Source organism: Equus asinus, chromosome 6 (genome assembly GCF_041296235.1).
Source record: "Equus asinus isolate D_3611 breed Donkey chromosome 6, EquAss-T2T_v2, whole genome shotgun sequence".
Taxonomy (NCBI): Eukaryota; Metazoa; Chordata; class Mammalia; order Perissodactyla; family Equidae; genus Equus; species Equus asinus.
Window position 1 is genome coordinate 72,823,432 of NC_091795.1, and position 25,481 is coordinate 72,848,912.

Consider the following 25,481-nt stretch of genomic DNA (forward strand, 5'->3'; position numbering starts at 1 on the left):
TTTACTTCTAACTAGTACTTTTCTAAATGACTGCTTTCGGCAAGTTGAGTAGAAGCTAAAATCCTTTTTAGAAGTAGGTTGAATATTATTTCAATAAATCCCCCGTTGTCTCCAGATTCTGAATGTATAGACTCAGAGCATCAGCTACTAACACCAATCTTGATCATTATGAATTGTTCCAAATCTGTCTTGTACTCTTAAAATGGATTTTTCAGAAAATTTTAGCGGTAATACATTTGCCTAATGCCAGTTCTAGCCACATGACATGGCTTGAAAATATGTAGGAGAGACTAGCTGCTGCTTGTTTGCTCACATTTGCACCAGTATGTTAGGAGGCGGTGAGAGCTGAAGGAGGTGGCAAGGGCTGTGGCAGGAGGGGTTGGTTGATGCTGCTAAGTGTTTAATTTTGTGTCTAGGAAGAGCAGGTGCACAATGGAAGTACTAACTTATTTGCTCTCACCTCATTGATTTTTCAGTGAATAGACCCTGAACTTTTCCCACCTCATTCATAACGTCTATGTCACAGTCACCTCAACACTCATAAGGCATAAAAGTGAATGAAGTAAGTGTGGTTTTTTGGTTGTGATGAGTAGGGCTTGTCACTTACTGCCTGACGGTCAGACTGAGTTGAGACTCTGGGAAGCTTTGGGTTCTTTGAGTTCTTTGACTGGCTTACGTGTTTGCTCAGCTGCTGGAGATTGCCTTGTTAGCAAGTAAGGGCATTGAGATCTGGTTAATTTTAAATCTTAAAAAATAAAAATAACCAACCTTTGAAATAGATCAGTGTATTTATAAAGCTTTCTTCCTTTAGCCACAAACCTGGACATTTTCTGGAAAGTGAACTATATGACTCTTTTTTGAAACAGGGTTTTTGTGGGATGTCTTTTAGCCTTGAAGATGGCACTCCCAATACATCATATTGTATTATAGTAGTTATTACTGGGAAATGGGGTGACCATTTATGTAGGTCCAATCCATGGTTACATTCTTCAACTGGCTATAAGAGGCCATCAACTCTACCCTCATCTTGGCTTACTGTCAAACAAAAGTATTCAGACTATATTAGTAATACAGACTATAGTAATCCATATATTGTTTAGCACACAGCCTCAGATTTTTTGCTACCAGGTATTCGTCAGAAGGTTGGTTGTGAGATGTATATATATATATATATATATATATATATATATATATATCATGAATTTGCAGTGGTGGTGGGGTGGGTCCTCCTCTGGCTTTAACCCCTTCATTGCTGGGAATCAAGAGGAAAATCTGAGGATTCCAGCTAAAACCAGCATTGCAGAAGTGAAGACAGAACTCCAGGACTCAGCAGGCTCTGCTTTTCTCTATTCATACAGCACTCACTGTCCACTGTCCACACCCCCCCACCCTCCACCCCACCGTTTTCTTGCCTCAGGGCAGGACTAGGATGAGGCCAGCAAGCAGTGAAACACTGACCTCAGGGGTAGAAATTAAGGAGACCCCAGAAAAGCTAAGTAATCAAGATAAATAAAATTTGAATGCAATAGTTTTAAAAATCAGGATTAGTGCAAATATCCATGGATTAATAACAGTGCCTTGACAAGCCATACTGGAGTCTGAGGCAAAAGGAAAAATCAGTAATACTAATCCTGTTTTTATGTTTAAAAATGTGATCGTTTGTTCATCATAGTTTTTTTTTCTGTTTATTTGGTGCGTCCTTAAATTTTGCCCCAGGAAGCCAATGTCTCACTTTCCCCTGACACTAGTCCTAGCTCTATCTAGACGAATCTGTTTACCTTTTATCTCTGTTTATATCAGTTACCGCAGGAACACCAGGTCTCGTCCGCTGGGCTGGGCTGGGCTGTCAGCCTCAGGTGATTCTCCCTTTGTCTCAGTCCTTCCCTCTTCTCCTTCACTTTCAGTCCGCCTTCGGGAATTGCTAGTTATTTGAGTTGGTAAGAGTTATATTAACAGCTTTTATCTTTTATATGTCCAAGCTCTTCTCTGAATGCTTTCTTTACCTTTAGCCTTGATTCTCCTATTCTCCTTGTTATCCTCGCAAGTGGTGGATGTTTTCTTTCCCACATTTCTTATAACATTGGCCCTGGGATGCGGTAGCTGTCTTTGCTCGTTATAACTGCTTCAGACTTTTTCTCCTTCTTTCTCCCTATAATCACTAAGTTTTGACTATTATGTGAACAAAACATACCCACAGACCACCCTTCACTTTTGTAGCCATTCGCTTACCCAATATCCTTCCCCCTTATTCCTGGAAGATTTTAGCTCCTGGTCAACTATCCAGTTCCTCCACATTACTCAGTTATGGTCCTTGGTGGTTTCAATATCCATTTAGATGATCCTTCTAATAACTTGGCTTCCACTTCTTTGCACATCTCCCCTTCAATGATCTTGTCCTTCAACATCCATTCACTCCTGTGACCATATCCTAGATGACATCATTACCAAAAAGGAGCATCTTTGTAACCTTAATTTTAAGCACCCAATTTTCCAAACACCTCTTTATATCTTTCCATCTCATCTTTTCTAGTACCCCCAATTCTACAATTCTAATGAGCACGTTGGTATAATCATTGATTTTACCATTTTTTCTCCCTCGTTCACTACTTTCTTATGTCTCTAGATGCTTTGTTTCCCAGGTTAGATGCTACCATTGGACATTAAATCTCTACTTCACATGTATACTCAACTTCCTCACCCATCTCACTTTATTATACTTGCCTGACAAAATTCCAAACCTGCTTAAATCCTTCTCTCCAGCTATTTTGTCCCTGCAACTGCACAGCAAATGCAGATGGGGCAGCATACAAAGCCAGGCTGTGTGGTCTCACCTTAAATTCGTGACATCTGATCTTGAGTGGACTCTCAGTGCTGCTGACCCATCCTCCTCTAAGGCTCTAGTTCACTCACTCTCAGCCTACTAGGCCAGTTTTTCCTACTTTTCCCTCTTTTCTAAACTCCTAGTTCTTCTACCCTCATTCTTAACTGATTACCTTTCTTTACTACACTGAGAAAGTAATGCAAATCAGAAAACAATGTGTACAGATTCTCACCACCACATCTCTACCTATGTCTGCACCCGTGTATTATGCTTTCCATCTCCCGTGGATGAACTGACCTCATTCCTGGTAAAACTGAATCATCCACTTGTGCACCTGATCCACTTTCCTCTCACTTGCTCAAACTATCAGTCTAGACATTTTCTTCCTCCTCTCCTGATTCAAACATTTCCCCCTTTCTACTAGATCATACTAATCTGTTACAAATATCTGCAATTCCTCTCATCGTTAAGCAAACAAAACCAAAACTAAAAATCCTCCCTAGACTCCTCATTCTCTTTAGTCTCTTACCATTTCTTTGTCACCTTTTAGAAAATAATAGTTAAAATCAGTATCTATGTCTGCTACCTCTGATTATGTCCAGCTTCCCTCTTGAACACTCCTCAGTCAGGGTTTTGCTTCCATCCACTGCTCTACCCAAACTGCTCTTTTCAAGGCACCAAATCCCATTCTTTTATTAAACCTCATAATCAACTCTAAGTCTTGATCTCTCTTGACTTATCAGCTGCACTTGGCCCAGTTGTCAACCTTCCTCCTTGAAATGCCTTCTATACTAGCTTCCTAGAACACCACTCTTCTGGTTTTACCCCTAACTCATTGCTGCCCCTTTCCTTATTCCTATTTACCTTCTCAAACTTTAAATATTGGAGTACCCTTGGTTCAGTCCTCAGAGCTCTTCTTCCCTTTCTCACACATTATCTTGGTAATGCCATTCAGTCTCATGGTTTTAATTACTACTTTTATACAGTAGAATTCCAAAATTTACCTTTAGCTCAGACATCTTTAGCCCATTTGAATATCTAATAAACATCTGAAACTTAAAGTATCTTGAAGTAAATTCTCAAACTAGCCCCCTATCCCACCCCATCCACAATGGAATCATTTCAGTCCTCCCCATCTTAGTAAATCATGACTTAATCCTCCAGTTTCTCAGGCCAAGAAACTGTGGCGTCATCTTTGACTCCTTTCTCTTACATGCCACATAGAATCCATTAGCAAATCCTATTTTGATATGTATTCCAAGTTTTAGGACTATTCAGCATTCCCATTGCTTTTATCTTGGTCCAAGCTAACATTCTCTCTTGCCTGGATAGTCTCCCTAAATAATATTCCTGTTTCCTCCCTTTTCCTCCCATAATCTAACTCAACACAGCACCCAAAACGATATCTTTAAAATATAATATCAGATGATATCATATCTCTACTCTAAACACCCCTTCACTTCTATCCTCCCTCAGAGTACAGCCAAGGCACTTAAAATGACATAGAAGGGCGTTTATGATTCGCCCTCCCACAACTTCCCTGGCCTCACCTGCTACTCCACCTCTGGCCCATTCATTCACACACTGCTGTCCTTCCCGTGCCAGTCATGCTCCCATCCTCTCTAGTCCTTTGCCCTTGTTTTATCCTCTGCTTTGAAAGTTTTCTCCAAGATATTGCAGGACTTATTTTCTCATCTCCTTCAAGTGTTGTCTTCTTAGTGACTCTTTCCCTAATGACCTTTTTCAAAATTGTATTGACCCGGATTTTCCCATTCCCTTTTCTTGCTTTATTTTTCTTAAAGCCAATCATCACAATTTAATGATTATGTTTTAAATTCTTTCTTTGTTTATTATTCCTTCTCTTCCCTTCCTCCATAAGCACAAAGAAGATCAATGAGGGCAGGAATATGAGTCTATTTTTTTCACTGCAAAAATCCAACACCATGAAAAATGCTTAGCAGTATTTTCAAAGAGCATTCTTTCAATGATTGGTTCAATAGATATATTTATCTTTTGTCTCTTTAGGACCAACACATTAGTTTTATTTTATTCATCTCCTTTAAGTCAATTTACCAGTTCATGGCACAAAAACACTAGGTGGAAAGAATAGCACATCTTTCTACTGTCAATAGTTTGGTGGGAAAGAAGCCTGAACATGTGTGTAGTACACAATTTTGCAATATCAGCTTATTTTCCCATGTCACACATCCATAGCTACAGTGCTTTTTATTAGTTGCTAGTGAATATTAATGCTTTTAAATTAAGGACATTTAGATATATATAGTCATCTATACTAGGTTTTCTAGATGATGTTAGGCGAGGAGTGACAAACTCAAATGTCTTGAGAGTTCAGGGGAAAAAATCATAAATTTGTGAACAGGAGCCACTGGAAAAATAGGGAGTGCTTGCCCAATCTGAAGTGAACAGCCCCTACTCAGATTCAGCCAATAATTGCTGTCTAGTTATGTGGGTTCAATAGTACCACATCTTTAGGTTTTCAATAAAAGTTGGAAATAGAGATATCTATTTGAAATCTTCCCAGGTTTAAAAGCTGGCAATACCATTGGTGCACGCCAAGGATCTCTGCAAGTTGGATTTGGCTCCTGGGCCTCCTGCTTGCAGTTTTTGCTTTTAAGTCCTGTGTGCCCAGCTGGGTAGGCCCAACCTAGTCTTTAAATCCTGCTGATAACTGTGGGCAGAAAACCCCTGCCTCCTTGCCCATGGCTTATGATATTTCCAGACTTTGAGCAAAATGGGTCCAGAATTTTTGATAGGCTCTAGTTTGTTAAGATGCCCCCAAGAATTGTAAAGAATATCTTCTCTGAATAAAGTTGGAATTTCCAGTTTTAGGTGGGGTTTCTAGTTTATCGTATTTTGTAACCTTGTCCCATTACCATGTGCTTTCTTCTCATCAACATAATTCTAGAACACTCATTCACTTGTCCATTCAAAAAATATTTAGTGGGGGTCTATTATGTGCCACACACTGTGCTGGGTGTTTTGTAGGTGCTCAATGACAAATGCTATTTGTTAGGACAGACAATCAATATCTGTTCTCTTCTTCTTTAATAACAGCACCAGTTTAATCTGGATGACAATGTATCTAGCTAAAGATGAAATTTCCTCTGTTGCTTGCAAAGCATTGTGGCCATGCGACTAAGTCTTATCTAATGAGGTTGTTATGGATTGAATTGTGTCCCCAAAAAGATATGCTGAATCCCTAAACACTAGAACCTCAGAATGTGACCAGGATGTCCTGTGTCCTGTGAGGTTTTTATTTTTGTTTTTCTATGCTTGATGCAGGGGAGGCTTTTGTGAGCAGAAGAAAAATGACTAATTGCTGCTTGAGATTTTGTTAGAATTCAGTTTGTTAAAGTAATATTTTAAAATCTGGTTTTCCTGAAGTCTTTGAATTTAATGTACAAATGTGATTATACTCTTTATAAATCTAGTAAACTTTAAAGATCGCTATTGGGGGGTGATAATTTTCAATCAATTCAAATTGAATTAAGTAAACTTATTTAAATAATCAGGCTCATTTTAAACTTAGTTAACTAAATTCCTTTAAATCTGTTAACATATGTTTAAATTCTTTCATCCTTTGATATTGCAAAGAGCAAAGTACATTTGAGCATCTAGATACCTAATTCTAAACCTTGCCAGGGTTAAAAGATACTTTCCCATAAGGAAATAGCTTTATATTCCAGGTAAGTTGGAGTTCCTGTCCTAGGAGAATGGGGACAGTATTTTTGCTTGGATGCTGGATGGAGCGGATTGATTTCGCACCACTGAAAGAACATGAACTCTTGCTTCTAATTGCTTTTACAACAGCAGTTCTTAATCTAGACTCCAAATTCAGTTGATTTCTGAATTTGAAGAATTCAGATTTCAGTTACCTCTTACCAAATATTTGCTTTCTGGGTTTCAGTTACATCTTACCAAATATTTTTTAAGTGATTTGGGTGTACAATATCTCAGACAGGTTACGGATAACTTCTCTTCATCAATCTTTCTCTGATTAATTGAATGCTGGATTGTTCTCATCTTCTTCCCTGACTGGCCACAGCTCTTTTGTGGATATTAAAGATAGCTGCACCTGGACTCTTCGTATGTCCCACGGCTTGTTCTGTCTGTAAGATCACAACTTCTGAGATCCCTTAACTACAAACTCAGTCTACACACACTTCTTCACGAGTTAGTGTTTGTAACCCGCTGGAGAAGGCTACCACAGCCTCAACCACTGTGGAAACCCGAGAGCCCAAGATTCTAAAAGGTAGGGAGAAGACAGGGAAGCATAGAGGATAACCTAATTGCCAACAGTATCTTTGGTTATGTACCAGCTACAGCCTCAGCTTCTCTAAATGTGAAATGCCTATCACAAGGTGTGCAGTAAAAACTCAGTGAGATCATAAGCTTGGCAAACGTATGAAATGTTTTTCACAAACAAAAGGCATAGAGCCCATGATAGCCATACTTATATTTCTTATCATGTGGATATAAAATAATATTTTTTTAAAAGTAAACATCGAAACATCTAAGGTGTATTTGATTTTGTTTTTCTTTGAGGAAGATTTGCCCTGAGCTAATATCTGCTGCCAATCCTCCTCTTTTTGCTGAGGAAGAATGGCTGGCCCTGAGCTAACATCCATGCCCATCTTCCTCTACTTTATATGTGGGATGCCAGCCACAGCATGGCTTGCCATGCGGTGCCATGTCCACACCCGGGATCCGAACTGGTGAACTCTGGGCCGCCAAAGCAGAACGTCTGAACTTAACTGCTGCGCCACTGGGCCGGCGCTTGCATTTCATTTTTAAGAGATGTATTACGAATGAAAGAAAGATTGCATGGAAAACACTATACAACAAGAAGAGTCCTTTGAATTTTGTGAGTGAGTATAAATCACAGAAGGAAATAGTCTTGAGTAATAAAACAACCCAACTCTGCTAAATAGACTATGTGACACAAAATATGCATTGCTTCTGAAGTAAATTAAATATGACTTAGGAGAATGAGCTAAAACGACAATTTCTGGGACCGAGGGGCTAGAACCTTTTACAATAAATAAAATAAATCCTAACAACTGCTCTTTTTCTCCCCTTCAGGCCTTTCCTATTAAAGTGATAAATGCTTACAAAACAGATATCCAGCTACATAACCAAATAGATTGAATGTGACTGAGGGACATTTCACAATGGTATTTTGATTCTTCAAACTTTTGGAAACAAAACTACTTTCAGATAAAGGACAAAGTTTTAAGCCAGAATAACGTAGGGTGAAAAACATTTTAAATCCATGCCTTCTTTTTGAAGTTGCATCTTTTTGGATGCTTATGCTTAATCTCAAGAGTGAGTGGATTTACAGCCACAAGTCAAATGTTCAGAAGTCCTTGGCTGTCTGAGCCTGGCTGCCCTCACCCAGCTAGCTGGGCTATAAAACACCTGGGTTGATTCTACTTATTCTGGAGGGAAGGAGCAAAGCTGTGCAAAACAATATGAGGAAAGACTTCCCTAAGCAAATTGTGGTGAATTCAAAATTCCTTTTGTCTTCTCATTGTCCTTACGGCATCTGTTCTTTCTCAGCCTCCCACGGATTCCCAGTGCCCCCGTGATCGCAGAGTACGGATTGATGCTTCTTGATTATAGCACCGGTTCATCAACCCATTGCTTTATTATAGGACTTGCCAACCCCACCATCTATATAGATTTGTTGGTTATCTGTGCTACTCTCTCTTTACTCTGTTTTTCGATGAAAGTAGGCATTTGGAAATTGATCATAGGTGAAGGTAGCCTGTCAGTGTTTTAGTCAGCTTGGGCTGCTATAACAAAATGCCATAGATTGGGTGGCTTAGACAACAGAAATTTATTTTTTACAGTTCTGGAGGCTGGAAGTCTAAGATCAGGGTGCTGGCATGGTCTGCATCTGGTGAGAGCTCTCTTCCTGGCCTGCAGATGACTGCCTTCTTGCTATATCCTCATACGGCAAAGCCGGAAGTTGGGGGGGTGCGGTGGGCAGACAGTGCATGCCCTGGTCTCTTTGCTCTCTTATAAGTACACCAACCTATCATGGGAGCGCCACTCACATGATCTCATCCCAACCTAAGGCCCCACCTCCAAATATCATCACACTTGGGTTTAGGGCTTCAACATGTGCATTTTGGTGGGACACAAACATTCAGCTCATAGCAGTCAGGAGATGAGTTGATCATTTTATTGTCTTTCGAAGGCAACCTATTAAAGTCTCTCCAGTACAGTCATGGCAGTACAGCAGGCAGAGGCAGAGAAATGAGTAAGTAAGGGAGATATTTAGCAATGGCCCTCTCTTTGGCCCTCTTCTAAATGTTTTTATCATTTAGGAGGCATTCACCTCTGTCTGGAGCTGGCCCAGGATGTGTAGGGTTGAGTCAATAGAGGCACGACATCTTTTTCATCTCATAAACAAAGGAAGGGTTAAGCTCTGTTTGTCCCTATGCCCAACTACCCATGCAGATAGCCATAGCAGGGACAAGGTGACTGCTTGCAATAGACTAAACCCCTGCACATCTCAGCCAGAAGTCAGCTATTCTGCTTCTGAAGAGGTAAACACGACCTCCTTATGAAAACATTTCTTAAAGAATGTGAATGCTTTTTCAGTGTCAGCTTAAGCAAATGAGTAAGAAGATCTGGAGGACACAACATAAGGAGCCAGGAAGTGAGTGCCAAGAAGCATCTGAGCAGTGGGCTGGAGATTAGACTGGTAGGTCTGAGGGTAAGAGTGAGCAGCAGGAGAGACAAGCTGAACAAGCAGCACCAGCAGAGTTGTCTAGTACCCACAGCAGAGAGCAGGCAGGGATGAGGAAACCAGAATAGAGCTGCCAAGCAAGTGGGGAAGGAGGCAAGCCCAAAGCCAGTCTGAGGTCTCAGGAAAGGGGTCTGAAGACAGTGAGAATGGGAAAGTCAGGAGACCAGCAAGTAGGGTCATAGGAATATGAACCAGAGCTGAGGGGAGGGACTAATTTAACTGACTTCCAAAGTCATTCTCTTGGCAGGAGGCAATATCCAAGAGTAGTAGGAAGGACGTAAGGTGTCTCCAGGATGAAAGGGGGCCACTCAAAGGACAGTAGCTTTCTGGGAGTTAAACTCTGATGCTCTGTGTAGCTAATTCAGAGGAAACCTCATATCCCCTCCACCTTCCACCAGATATCAGTTACCAGGAGAACTGCCTGAAGAAAGCTGCATGATCAGAACATTCTGCCAGACCAGAGACAATACGAGCAGTGTCCCACAGAACTGCCCATTTCTGAGAATCAGAGAATCTCAGAAGTGGAAGGGATCTGTGCCTGTGAGCAAACTTACTGGACTGAGATTTGTCCTTTTGATCTCCTGAAAAGCTTTCCTTCCTAAAAGACAAAACCCCAGAGCTCACTGGAAGAATCTTAAGCCTTATCCCTTTGTTTTCAGTATTGCTCTTTACCCAGGACATCCTGAAAGAAGAAAAGGAGTTATTTTTGACTGTCTTATAGTAGATTTGTTTCCCCATGTAAGGCAGGGAATCTTTGGTTTACTTTCAGCCCACAGACATGTTTCCTTTTGTATTCATTTCCGAGTAAGTACTAAGTACTAGTAAGTACTAAGTACTTTCCTAGTAAGTAGTAAGTACTGCAAAGTAGGTGGCTTAAAACAACAGAAATGTATTGGCTCACAGTTCTGGAGGCTAAACATCCAAAATCAAGATGCTGGCAGGACCGTGCGCCCTCTGAAACCTATAGGGGAATCTTTTCTTGCCTTTTCCTAGCTTCTGGTCATTCACTGGCAATCTTTGGTGTTCCTTGGCTTGTAGATGCCTCCCTTCACTCCTCTGTCTTCACCTGGTATTCTCCCTGTGTGTCTCTGTCTTCACATGGCCATCTTCTTTAAGGACATAGGTCATATTGAATTAGGGGCCCACTTTACTCCAGTATGACCTCATCTTAACTAATTTCATCTGCAAAGAACCTATTTACAAGAAAGGTCATATTCTTACATACTAGAGATTACAACTTCAACATATCTTTCTTGGGGGGACACAATTGAACCCATAGCACATTACATGAGACTTTTATGGCAAGGTGTGAAAGCACTCTGGTTTCATCCCTGGGAGTCCCAACACAACATTTGGCTTATATGAACTGAAGATAGAACTAATTTTATTTTTGCAGAAGTTTTTTCCAATGTAAACGGAAGTCATTCTACAATAGTAGGATCCATGACCTCCCCTTACTGTTCACCCTGAATCCATAGTGAAGGAACATCTCACCAGCTCCTTCTATTAGAGGCATCAGTGGAGTGCACTCTTAGGTCTAGGAGAGTTCTACAATACTACAGAAAGGAATGGGATTTAAGGACAGTTTTCAGGTTTCTCTAATTTGCTATCCTGAGAAGCTTTAGTTCCAGTTACCATTTAAAACTATCTAACATTGCTCTCAAGGGTTAGGGTCCATGAGAGATTGGCCATGGTGGTCTGCTAAGGGTTGAATTCCCCCCCCCCCAAATTCGTATGTTTAAGCCCTCACTCCCAGTGTGGTGGTTTTGGAGATGGCGTCTTTGGGAGATAATTAGGTTTAGGTGAGGTCACGAGGGTGGGGCTTTCATGACGGCATTAGGGCTCCTATTAGAAGAGACATCAGAGAGCTTGCTTGCCCTCTCTCTCTCTCTCCACCATGTGAGAACACAGTGAAAAGGCATCTGCAAGTCAGGAAGAAAGCTTTCACCAGAAACCAACCACATGGGTACCCTGACCTTGGACCTCCAGCCTCCAGAACTGTGAGAAAACAAATTTCTGCAGTTTAAGCCCCCCAGTCTACGTTATTTTGTTATGGCAGCCCAAGGGGACTAAGGTACGCTCTATATTCTCATGCTTCCTCACCAGTATGGCAACTTAAGTTCTCTGTGGGCAGAAGCTGGCTCTTTTATCCATAATACACACTAGTGCTTTATAGTTAGCATATAATCCCACATTTGTATTACATTGCAAATATCCCTATTTTACAGGTGAAGAAACCAAGGATTAGAAAGATCTGATGAACCTAAGCTGAGTTCAAATTTCTCTCACAACCGCCCATCTTCCCCACTGCCCTGTGCCTGATCTACTCTCAGTGTCTTGGACATAACTTTGTTAAATTGAATCCTGGTTTATTCTCTATAGAACATCGTGTTGCGGGCAGGGTGGGACAAAAGAAGACTGTATGGGTTGAGTCCAGCGAGAATGCTGTGGTTGAGTTTTGTTGATTTTCCTCTGGGGTGCACCCGTGATGCCGTTATTACAGCTCTATGGCTATCCTTATCTCCTGAAATCTGTAGAGACCAGCAGAAGGCTGGAATGGGCAGGAGCAGACATACTCACTGGCAAGGGCAGTGGGGATCAGGGAGGAGAGAATGAGCAGCACTCGGTGATGCGGAGGCAGATGGGGTACCTAGAGAGAAGAACTGCAATTTCACAGCTTCATTATGTGCAGCAGGGCTTTTGCCCCTGCTGCGGTTCTGTTCTTTCATCTTCCTGATTTGTAAAGACCACGCACAGTTTCATTCTGGCTTATGAGCGTGATGAATGTGTCCCAGAGTGGACGAGAAAATGGAGAAAAACTAATCAAGTGGCTGGAGTGCCTCGAAGTACAGATTAGCTCTAACAGATTTGATATTTTAAAAAGTCCATTACTATCTAGATTACCAATTGCATTATTTTTTCTTCATGATAAATAACATCCCAAGCCTACGTTTTGAGAGAGAGTTAGCCAGAGTAACAACACTCTCCTTGCCAGAGGTGCACACTGGATCTTCCTTGGTTACTTTTCCTGAAGCTCAAAGAAGAGAGAGGAATTTTAATGGAATCAATAAGATCTGGGAGGTAGAGTCTAAAGTTAGCTATTGCAGAGTCTTTGGAGATTGGGTGAATATTCCACATTCTGGGAAAGCTGGGTAAATTGGTAGTGATTCTTTATTGAGTGTCACTGTTTGTAAATCATGGTGCTAGGTGTCCTTGGGCAACGTGGAGGGAATGAGGGCTGTTTCAACCACCTAAGAATTTACAATCTCCAGGTGGAAGGGATAATTTAGAATCAGTGGAGCTGGGAGGACTTCTTTTAAGAAGGAAATGTTAAGGACCATTGAGAAGAGAGGTTCATCAAACATAATGTGCCTGTGGACTCCTTAGGTAGGTTGTTAATAATATAAATTTCTGGAACCCACCCCAGACTCTAATGCAGTATATTTGAGGAAGGAATTTTTATAATTTATCTCTGATGGTTCTGATGCAGATGGATACAGCTAAGAAATCTTGGTTTAGGAAAAAAAAGAATTTTATGGGTTAGCTGAAAGAGGCCATTCTAAGTACCAAAAAAGTGGCATAAGCAGGGGTAGAGCACCAAAACATGCAAGGCTAAAGAGAGAGAAGAAAAACGCAAGGGGAGGGTGAAAAAAACTTAAACTCAGGGGCGGGCCCCATGGCCAAGTGGTTAAGTTTGCGTGCTCCACTGTGGCAGCCCAGGGTTTCGCTGGTTCGGATCCTGGGTGCAGACATGGTACCACTCGGCAGGCCATGTTGAGGTGGCATCCTGTATGCCACAACTAGAAGGACCTGCAACTAAGATATACAGCTATGTACTGGGGGGATTTGGGGAGATAAAGCAGAAAAAAAACAAAAGATTGGCCACAGTTGTTAGCTCAGGTGTCAGTCTTTAAAAAAAAAAACAACAACTTAAACTCAGACACCACCATGTAAAATTTGGAATGCTTTATTAAATTCCAAAATTCCTAGTCACCTCCTACTGTTTCTTTGATATTTCCCTAACTTCAGCCCATAAGTTAACAATTTTTTATTATCTAAATATTATCTGTTTTTATAATTTTTCAATTTTTTTTTTTTTGCTGAGGAAGATTCACCCTGATCTAATGTCTATGGTCAATTTCCTCTCTTTTGTTTGTGGGTTGCTGCCACAGCATGGCTGATCAGTGGTATAGGTCAGTGCCTAGGATCTGAACCTGCGAACCCAGGCCCCTTGGAGCAGAGTGTGTTGAATTTAACCACTACACCACTGAGCCGGCCTCACAATTTTTCAATTTTATTGTTAGAAATACAGTCACCAGGGGCTCAGTGACAATCTTCCTCAAGCAAAAAGGAAGATTGGCAACAGATGTTAGCTCAGGGTGAATCTTCCTCACAAAAAAAATAATAATATAGTCATCAATTTCGCAAAACTTGATGTTACAGAACTGGAACAATAACTTCTCAAGCACTGTGAGCTGCTAGATTATTCGGAAGGTAACTATTTTGTGTCTTTTTTTTAAAAAATCACTTTATTGAGGAATGATTGACATAAAAAATGATGAACATATTTAATGTATGCAACTTGATGAGTTTAGAGATAACTATACATCCATCCTCTTCAAAAGTTTCCTCCTGCTCTCTTTATTAGCATTATTATTACTATTATTTTGTCATAAGAACACAACATAAAATCTATGCTCTTAGTGAAGTTTTCAGTATATGTGATGGTTAATTTCCTGTATCAACTTGACTAAGCTAACGCCCAGATAGCTGGTAAAACATTTCTGGGTGTGTCTGTTCAGATGATTTTGGAAGAGATTAGCATTTGAACCTGCAGCCTGAGTAAAGATCGCCGATGCAAGAGGGCATCACCCAATCCATTTAGAGTCTGAGTTGAACAAAAAGGTGGAAGAGTGAATTTGTTCTCTTTGCTTGAGTGGGACATCTGTCTTCTCCTGCCCTTGGACATCAGCGCTGCTGTTTCTCAGGCCGTTAGACTGAGGACTTGCACTGTCACCTGTCCTAGTTCTCAAGCCTTTGGACTCAGACTGAACTGCACCACTAGGTTTCCTGGTTCTCCAGCTGGCAGACAACACATCATGGGACTTCTCTGCCTCCAAGATCACATCTCTCTCCCTCTCTCTCTCTAGATATATATCTATATCTATATCTATGTCATTTTGATATTGATATATATAGATACAGATATATCTTCTACTCTTTCTGTTTCTCTGGAGAACCCTGACTCGTATAGTATACAAAACAGTATTGTTAATCATGGCACCATACTCTACGTTAGATCTCTAGGGCTTATTCACCTTGCGTAACTGAAATTCCATGTTACAATTTAATGCAATCACTGCTGCTACTACTATTGTTTTGCTAGCTATTTTAATGCTTTTGAAGTCAGAGACTCTTGCTATTCTTCTTTACCTGACATGGGACAATATTCATCAAATATTTACTGATTATTTGGTTGGGAAGTATGGCACATATGTGTGAGGCTGACTCACTTCCACAGGTTTAACCAAAGTTACCACTTTGCTTACCTATTTTTTATCATTCGTGTCCTTTAACTTCCCTTGCATATTTTTCATCTCTTTATTCACTTGGACTACATTCTAGATGGCTTCCCTGGGTATTTCCCAATTTATAAATTTTCTTTTCAACTGTGTCTAGTCTCCATTTAAGCATCTATTGAATGTTTTAAAAAATTTGAAGATTAAATATTGTTTATATTTGAATATCTATATTATTCCTTTTCAGATTGGCTTGTTCTTTTTTCCATAATATTCCATTCTTGTTTTACACATTCTTTTCTTTCCGTTATTCTTTTTTGATCATTTGAAATCTATTTTAAGCTCCTTTAAAATTTCCCTATTTTCCTTCAATTTGTCAGATATGGTTTCTCTGATTTTTTGCATTTCTTTCTGTATGTTTCCTTATGTCTTTGGACATTTTGTTAATGAGACCATTCTTTTAGAGTGCTAGTTTTCATAGGAATCCTACATATGCCTTGAGTCATGCAGGCAGCATGATGCCGCAGTTCAGGATATCTTATGAGATTCACTGATGGTAGATCAGTTCTTAAGTTAGTTTTTTGTTCAGCATTTCTTCATCATTTTGGTGGTGTAATTTTGGTCACCTTGCCCATATTTGGCACAGGCTAAGGACTCTAATTCCATTCAGAGCCCAGCTTGACGCTTATCCTCAACACAACCCTGGGCCTGTGGATCCAGATTTTCTGGTCCCAACTCACAAATTATGAAATCCTTTCTTCATTTTTAGCTTTAGGTAGCAATGCTTATTTCAGGCACAAGGCCTTATGGCTATTACTCCTGTCTCTGCCCAAACGTTAGAACTCTAACCCCTAAGGTGTGTATCTGATCTGGTTATCCCTGTGGGTGGTGGGGAATTTCTCTCTTGCTTAGCATCTTTTCTTTTTATGATTATCCTCTTTTATGACTTTCCTTAAAGAAATTTTGACTTTTCTCCTTTTGAAGTCAGCTGTTTCTTTCAGCTTTCTGAAAGTTATTTCATGCAAAAGTACGATGCATTTGTAGCAGGATGAAGAGATATTTATGTCAGCTTGGACTGCCATCTTGTCTGGAAGACCTGGAGGATTTTATCATTATTCCCATTTTGTTGATGAAGATAGAGGAGGCTGGGGTCAGCTGAGCCTATGTGAGAAGTGCAAACTTGATGTTACTGAAGCACTCTTTATATCTGCCAGTTAATGAGTGAGTGAATTTAGGGGAAGCAGAGGAAGTCTTATAGGAAGTTGATGGTGAGGAGGTTGGTGGGGAATGACAAATGCAGGTTATAAGAGTCATGAAAGCAGGAAGTACAGTTTCTAATATATTCAAGGGCAGGCCAGAAACAATGGACAGTCATGATATTATACTACAAAAGGGAGTGGTGAGGAGAATCTAACTAGAGCAGGCCCGCTCTGCTAAATGTCTCCAAATGCTAAACCTTTCAAACAATATGTTGGCAAAAAACCACGTCCGCTAACTAAATTCCAACTGGCTGCTATTTTGCCACCTGAGAAGTAAATAATTTAGACTTTGTCTTTTAAGCAGTGGGCTAGAGAGTATAAAATCCCCCCTTTGAAGTCCGTCCATTCTCTTACTATAGTCAATTTTTATAGCAATTATCAAAGTGTAGTTTGCATTCCATGAGCACATACAAAGTGAGGGTTGGGGGAGGTTGCCAAATATATGCTAAACAGTACGAGATACCGTATTAAATTGACCCTTTGACAATATGGGTAACGTGCTCATAAAATTTTGAAAGTGTCTCTCTTGTGATTTGCAGACCACAGGGAATAAACAAACATTGTTTAATATGTAATTAAGTTTCCAAGAGACAGATTTATTTTCTCTGGTAGAACCTCAAGGTACCAAAGCGGGAAAATAAAGAGATGGGAAGATGTATGCTGATTCCATGGACCTCTTTGAAAAGGGAAAGCCAGGCTAGGACAAGAAACCCAGAGTATTACAGGGACAACCTTGATGAGATATGGTCAAAGTAGGGTACCAGAGGGTGGGGGTGTTCATTATCCCTTTCTTTTTTTTTTTGGCAGCATGACCATTTGGATCTTTTTCAGCCTTTGGAGGGTTAGGCCTTTTCATTCTCTTATCCTAGGGTGAAGGGTCTCAGCATGTGGTCCCTAGGCCAGCAGCATCAGCATCACATGGAAACTCGTTAGAACTGCAAATTCTCAGTCTCCCTCTCAGATTCACAGAATCAGAAGATCTTTGGGTGGGGTCCAACAATATGGGTTTTAATAAACTCTCCAGGTGATTCGGATGCATGCTGACATTTAGGAACAACTGTGCTAGGGAAATAAAGTTTATATCGTAGACATTCCTGCATCTTTAACTGATATGGAGTGGATGGAGCCATGAGTATTAAGCAGAGCTTCAAAAACAGCCAATCTGGACCACTACTACTACTACTAGCTGGTTCTTATTGAATACTTAACTACTTTTCTAAGTATTTTATATGCATTGACCCACTTAGCCCTACAGAAACACTATTATTATTCCAATAGTATACAGTAGAAAAATTCCAAAAGCTCAGAGAGGTTGGTAACTAGTCCTAGGTCACACAGTATTAGCTGCATACCAAATCCATTCTTGAGCCTTTTCCTATCAGGAAAATTCAACTTGGACTATTCCTTAAGTGAGAAATAAGCTTCCCCTGCGTTTGAAGCATAATATACTTTTGAGTCTTTTTTCTTTTTTTTTCTCTTTTTACTACAGCCTGGGCTCTCCTAACAAATATGTGCAAGAAAATGGCAGAGCTTATGTTTGAGCGCAAATAGTTTGAGTCTGGATTCTATGCCCTAACTCTAACGTTATATTCTCCGTCTGGAGCTGCTGGAGATGCCAGAAATATACCTGAAGGACTTCATCCTGTTTTTCTCTTATCTTGTCTATTGATCTCTGACCTAAATTAAAGCCTTCAGTTTGATGATTTTATGCAGCATTAAGAGCATTGTGCTTTATACAAGAACATGAATATTTATTTTCCTTTAACTTCTTAGGGTGTTTATTCGGCAATGTCTCTTTCTGTCTTAGAATATATACTGTTACACTATTTTCTTAAAAACCTCATATTATTTTGCTAAATTATTGCTTTTCTAAATTCTTGCCTGTCATGTTGACTCAATTCTAAAATCATTTTCCTTCCTCACCCACACCCCCAGAGAATTCTCACTAGACTGTCTTATGGTCCTTATGCTCTTTTTTCCTTTATGTGATTTTTTATGTCTTAACTCTTCTGTAAGTCTCTTTTATCCACATTAAGTGAAAATAAATATCTCCCATTTTATTAATATAGGTTCCCATGATTAATTTCAACTGTATTTGATAGGCTTTTACAAATTTGGTAAAAATTCATATATGTGTAAAGGCCAGAACCCCCAAATTGCTCATTAATTTCCTCTAAGTTAGTTTTGGCCAATAGCACTGAAATGTATATCTGTTTACAGAGTTTGGTATCAAACATGCCTACAGTTTTGTGAAGGCAGCAAACACACCACAGAAGAAAGATGGAATAGTGGAAATATGCTCAACAGAGACAGAGCTACTCTTGGCATTGCATTTAACAACTGTGTGAGACTCGGCACGGCGCTTAGCATCTCTGGGGAACAGCTCCTCCTTTGTGAAATGACAGACTTAGATGATTCCTAAAGTTCTTTCTAGCAATAAAATTCTATGATCCTCATTCTAAGCCTGAAGGTTAATTTCAATGACATTTTCTGCTGGGCCAGATTTCCCAGAGAGAGGCCCTGATGCTTAAATTTGCAGAATCGAAGGTCAGTGTATCAGTCAGGGTGAGCCCAGTCAAGTGGAACCCATTCTAAATTGTTCAGCAGAAGGAATTTAATATGAGGGACAAGGTTAAAAGGTTTGGGAAGAGCTGAAGGGGCAATAATAGGAAACTACTCCTAGCCCCTGAGGGGAAAGAGACAAAGGGGGAAGGTGCTGTTACCAGAACCCAAAATAAGAGCTACCTGGAAAGAGTTGGGATCCCCATGGTAGGGGTCTTGCTAAAACCCTGGAATCATGGAATCATGATTGGAGGAGTTCCCTGAATGAGATGGAAACATAGTGGGAGGTGCTAATTGAATGAGCCTGAGCTACAAAGAGATACAGCCAATGTCAGAGACAATTCTCAAAGTAGAGGCATGAGAAAAATTCTATGGCTTCTCCCCTCCTCTGCCCCATTTAATCTCCTTCCAGAGCCTCCTGTTGGTCAAATTTAACTGGAAGTCAGTGGACAAAGAATCCTAGCAAATGTAGGTTGAAGGCGTCTGTCCCCTATAACAAAGAACACAAGAAGGAAAAATTTCAACGGATTGATAGAGTGAATACACGGCGTCTATCACAGAAGCCTTCACTTCTATTTTCAATGCGTTCCTTTTCCTAAATTCCAGCATGATTGACCATGTGTTCCTCAGCCCCAATTCTGATTAATCAGCTATGGCAACTGTAAACCAAAGACACCTGCTCCCGAATATTCCCCCATAACTCATGTCAGCCTAGTCACCTCTACACCAAATACTGTAGGATGCAAATCTTCCTTGAAGGGAGCCAGAATAAAGAGATTTGTCCTGGAGCTGGTTATCAGGAACAAGGCTCTTTCTGTGGAAGAGAAGCATGGACCTTCTGTGGAAGCAGGAGTAGCATGTCACTCCATCTTCACAGACAGAAGCAGGTGTAAGAAAGACAGCTAGATGTGGTCACGGTGGGGCTTTCTCGCTAAGAGCACCAAGGAAAGCACCCTCCAGGTCTGCAAGAGTAAATAAAAAGCCATAGTGCCTCAGCTGAATTGGATCAAGGAGATTCTTCTTTTTTCCAGCTTCCCACCAACCAGTAATTAGGTCCCACAGTCCTAGACATTCTTGACATAACTGCCCCCCTCATCCTTCCCCTTTTGACTCACTTGAACTTGGTGGCATGATTCTCAACTGACTTAAGGTAAATACTCAGTCTATAGCTTAGGGCTTCTCAACTTTGATGCATATATATATTTCCTGGGATTTGATTTTTGAGATTCAGATTCAAATTTGGTAGGTCTGGGCTGGGCTTAAGATTCTGTAGTTCTAGTAACATCCCAGGTGTTGTCGATGGTGTTAGCCCCACAACTCACTAAGGTTTTTTTGTTTTGTTTTCCTTTTGTTGTTCTTCGAGGAGGTATTCTTTAGAACTGTGGTCAGGAACCACATTCTAAAAACCCAAAACAAACCCAAAGCAACAACAAAGCTTGTGTGCCTGAGTGAGTGTGGAATCTAAACCACTGTCTCTGATCGTTTTACTCTGTCTGAGGAACTTGAAGTGGCCTGGAAGTCACGTAACTGATGAGACTGGGTGATGATGGCCACCTTGGAGGAAGAATGAGGATGCTTCACTTCACTGCATGGTGGCTGTGTTTTAATAACTGGCTAGAGAATATACTTCAGGCAGAGCAAATAGGATAGAAATAAACTGAGATGGGAATAACTCTAGATGAACTCATGAACCATGTCGATTTCCCCAATTTACTGTCACTTGCTTGGTGCCTGTCAGAGCAGCCAGCTGGTTTTCCTCTAGGACACTGTCAGCATATCCAATTCTGTTTTCTCTCCTTCCACAGACATTATGATGATTGTCCCCAAAAGGAAGAATCTGAAAGATGAATGTCTTAAAATTGGAGATTCCTTCTTAACAGTCGTGAGGGAATTCGACAGTTGTAAATGTCTGAAAATGAGCTTACATTATTTCTCAGGGTATTAGTAATGGCTCATAGATTTGCATTTGTTTTGATCAGTGCTGTCTCTACTTTGAGGAGACAGAAGTTTCTTATCTTCTTGTCTATTTTCTTGGACTTTCTAGATCTTTTAAAAGAAACTAATAAATTATTCCATAGGGAGCAAAGAAATGGGATGCCATTTCTATTTCATAGTCAGACTAAAGAAAGTGATTAGCAAAATTAGTGGGATTAGTGAAAGAGAAGAGTTGGTCAGATTCCTAGGGGAGAAACAAACAAATGAGGAAACAAGAAAACAGAAAGCAATGATGAACTGGGAATTGCCCCAGGATTAAGAAGAGACTCTCAGGGCGTTAGGCTCCTTTCCTCAGAATTCTTAGCAGTTTTGAGGTCCTTTGTTGACTATTAAAGGGATTATATATACCATTGGTGACTCTATGCCTGAACAGATTTATTTTTTTTCTCTTTATCTGATTAGGATGTCATTATTTGGAAAGAAAAAGGCGACTCTGGGAAGTCAGCTTCAATTTCTTCTTATGTGAAATCAGATAACATTCCTCAGTCTCAGGACAGTTTTACTAATTGAGTGTAAAAAATACATAAAATGCTTTGCATTTTGACTTGCACCTACCATATCCTCAAGAATTTTCAACAATCCGTGCGAGTATTCCATAGGCTTCTGTCTCTGACTCTGCCTCATTGAATCCTGAGGACATTCTTATGAAGTAGGTCTTGTCTCCTTTTGAAAATGCCTGCCTGAACTGAAGCTTGGAGAGGTGAGGGGATTTGCCCAAGGTCACATAACTGGGAATTTACAGAATTGGGTTTAAACGCCAATTCTCTGATTTCAAATCCTTGCTCTATTCCGTTCACTACTCTGCCTTATATCTGCACGCTGCTAAGAGGCAAATGCTTAAGGCATTAGGGGAATATTCTTTGCGGATCTTGGAGCAGGATGTTACATGCATGGTGGATGAACTTCTCTCAGTTCTGACGCCTAGGGGTGGTCTGATTATATCCAGACCTCTTAAACATAAACTTTCTTGGCTCATCTCTGGACCAGCGATGATCAATTTCATTAGTATTTTGTCATTTGTTTGTAGATCTATTGATTTCCCTTAACTGTTCCCTGTCTAGGTTCCGGTCACTTATTCTGCTTTTAATTCAGCTGGCTGATCCACTGTTACAGTTTTGTCATCCCTTCCACACACTTGCCTACTCTTCAACTTTACTGAACTGTAATTCCTTCATATAAAGACTAGCATGGTTTGTTTCCTTTGCTTTTTCTGCTCTCAGCACCATGCAGGATTGATTACCTTTAGAGTTGGGTTGAGTTAACTCCATTTTATTTGTCTTTTGAGATGTGTCTTTAATTGCTAAAGGGACTGCCTGCTATTTCTTTTCAAATTATACTGAAATTGCTTACTGAACTACACTACAACTACCTGGAGGCAAATTTGGTGGAAAATATTTTGTTACTTCCTGAGCCCCGTAATGAAACACGCTATGTTTGTTTCAAGCTACCAAAGCTGGCTTCAGTCCTATATAAAGTTTCTAAAATTCTTTTCTAGCCAAACATTTAATTGTTCGTATTTTTAAAACTGCCAGCTAGGTTCTTCCAACTGTGCTTGTGAAATATTTGATCTCATTTAGAAGCAAATCACTCATGCCCTCTGCCAGGGGACTATCGTTGAAAAAAATAGGACTCATATCTAGTGAGGTGCTGTCTCCCCTTATGTGTGGAATTCTTAATATGATGGGTTAAGTGCACGCCCTGCCTGCTTGGATACCATATTGCTTATTGCTTTCTGGTTGGCAGAGGAAATCCCTTTATCTGTGTTTACTCTTCCGTTTTTGCCTGAAAGACCAAATATTGCCTTCAGGCTCTGCCACATGGCTGTGAGTTGGATTTGGAATCTAAATGTCCTCTTTACCTTCAGTTTTATGAGAAACTTACAAAAGGAGACACTGGAATGGAGTTGGTATGAGATCTATCTGGTGCTCATTTGCATGAGCAAATGTCTTGAGTATCTCGAACTTGCCTTCTCTTACATTGCCCTCTTCTGCTGGTTTTCCTGTCAGTTGAGTCTTTGTGGTGGTGAACTCCCTGCTCACTGACATACGGCATTGTACATAGTTAGGTTACTTCTGGGAAGTAGGTAATATTTGTGGTTGCAGAATGTTGGGGATGTGTTACAACTGGCGGCAAAGTGAGTGGCCAGATCTAGCTGCAGATGTTACCAATTAGGGCCAGTGTCATTTTCCACAGCTGTGGGCCCTAAAACTCTCCCACCTGCATGTTCAGAACTATCTAATCATTAAACCAGTGAGAACCTGATCTGATGGGATATTTGCAGCTTCTTTCTTTCTGGATAAGAAAGTTCTAGAAAAGGTTTGTTCTTCCCATGGATATCCCTGTCTCTTGGCTTGACTTCTGCTTGGGCCTCTGGCATCTAGCTCCCATTCCAGTCACCTTCTGGGCCTGGCCTTGACTCTCAGGAGTCCTAAATCCTTGGCCTGGCTCTTGGACACCAGGGATGGCCTTGGCTTTGGAATCCTCTTTTAGAACCACCCACCCATACTCCCAGCTATGGCTTGGATTTCTACTTGCACTAAAAACTTCTGCCACCCAGAGCTATGCCCTGCCCTGTGTCTTCAGGGCATGTCTCTTGGACCTGAAGACTGGCTCAGATTGAAATTAAGAGCACTACACCTCTTGGGCTTGGTAATCTATGCTCTTGGGTCCTCTCTAGCGTGGGCTAGCCATTTATTTCTGTCTGATTTTTCACCATTCTTTTTCAAAACTGCCCTTAGTTCATAATTTCTTGCTGACTGGGACTTCCAGCATGCCACTTTTTATTTAGAAAGGTTTTTCACATGTGTAAAATCATCTGCTGTATATGTACAATGGATTAATAGCATCACACGCAAGGATAAAGTAAAAGAAAAATAGAATTTTAGCATTTTCTGATATCTTAATTTATTTCCATTTATCTTTTTTCTGACTCCTCCCCCAAATCATCTTTAAGACCCCTATGTTCATTGCAGCATTATACACAATAGCCAAGACTTGGAAGCAACCTAGGTGCCCATCAAGGGACGAATGGATAAAGAAGATGTGGTATTTATACACGATGGACTATTACTCAGCCATAAGAAATGACGAAATCCAGCCATTTGTGACAACATGGATGGACCTTGAGGGTATTATGCTGAGTGAAATAAGTCAGAGGGAGAAAGTCAAATACCATATGATCTCACTCATAAGTAGAAGATAAAAATGACAAAAAACAAAAAAAGCACATAGCATTGGAGATTGGACTGGTGGTTACCATTGGGGAAGGGGGGAGGGGAGGGCAAAAGGGGTGAGTAGGGTCACATGTGAGGGGATGCACTATAATTAGTGTTTGGGTGGTGAACATGATGTAATGTAATGATGTACATCCAAAAAATAAAAATTAAAAAATAAATACATAAATTTAAAGTGAAAAATAAGATTTCTTTATTTTAAAACAAATATTAATCAAGAACCTAATAAGTGACAAATATTTTTATGTATTCTCTTTTATTGCAGCCAAATAACTACACTTTGAGCTAGATGTTCTGTCCCCCTATTTACAGATGAAGAAGCTGAGGCTTAGAGGGAGAAGTAATTTACCTAAATCTCACACACAGCACATAACCATGATTCGGACCCAGGTACTTCTGCCTTACAAACCCCATTTAACTCTTCAGATCCCAATTCCTGGATTTTACAGTTAAGGAGAATGATGCTCAGAGACATTAAGACACTTGCACAAACTAGTTGATTACATTATGTCAGTTTCCTGACTTCCAAACCAATACCTCTTCCACTAGACCACACTGCCTTTTTAACTTACTAGAGAAAACAATGGAAGCAGATTATACTAATATCTGTGCCATGGGGGAACATCACTCTATATTTTCTTTCTTGGTATGCGCCTACTGTCTTTTGTGCTCCTTGTTTCCCCCTTGGATTTTTTTCCTTTTCCTGTGACCATGCCCTCCTGATGGTACAGGGCTGGCAGCCTCGGGGAAAATTTGAGTTGCTTGGGCCTGAATGAAGTTGCTACTGTTTTTTATTTCTGTTTAAGTAAAGTTCTGACAGAATAAGCTCTTTCCTACCAACTTAGCCCTCTTCTCCCTATATTTCCTGTACCGTGAGATTGTCACTGTTTAAGCATCAGAAACTTCATCCTAATTCAGCCACGCAAATTCGTTTATGTCAATATCCTGAGGGTCTGAAAGAATCGGTGAAGCTGGAATTTTTGAGCTGGAAGGGATCCTCAGTGCAGGTCTAAAGGAATCTAAGGAGAGATTCTATTGAAATTTGGGCATCGTGCCTAAAAGGAATCTGATATATTCAGTGTCTGCTCTCAGTTCTCCTTTGATTTCCTTTTTACATGTGTCGGCGCAGATATGCACTTGTGCCCTCTTAATCCATTTCTGTGAAAAAACAGTAGAATAAGGTGTGAAAGGCCTGGAGAGCAAATCACAGCTCTGTTATGTATGGGTAATGCTAAAGCATATTTCCAGACGGAATGCTTTTGAAAACTGTGCTGGCAAGACTGATCCCGGTGACAGCGGTCTTTGTAGTCAGCT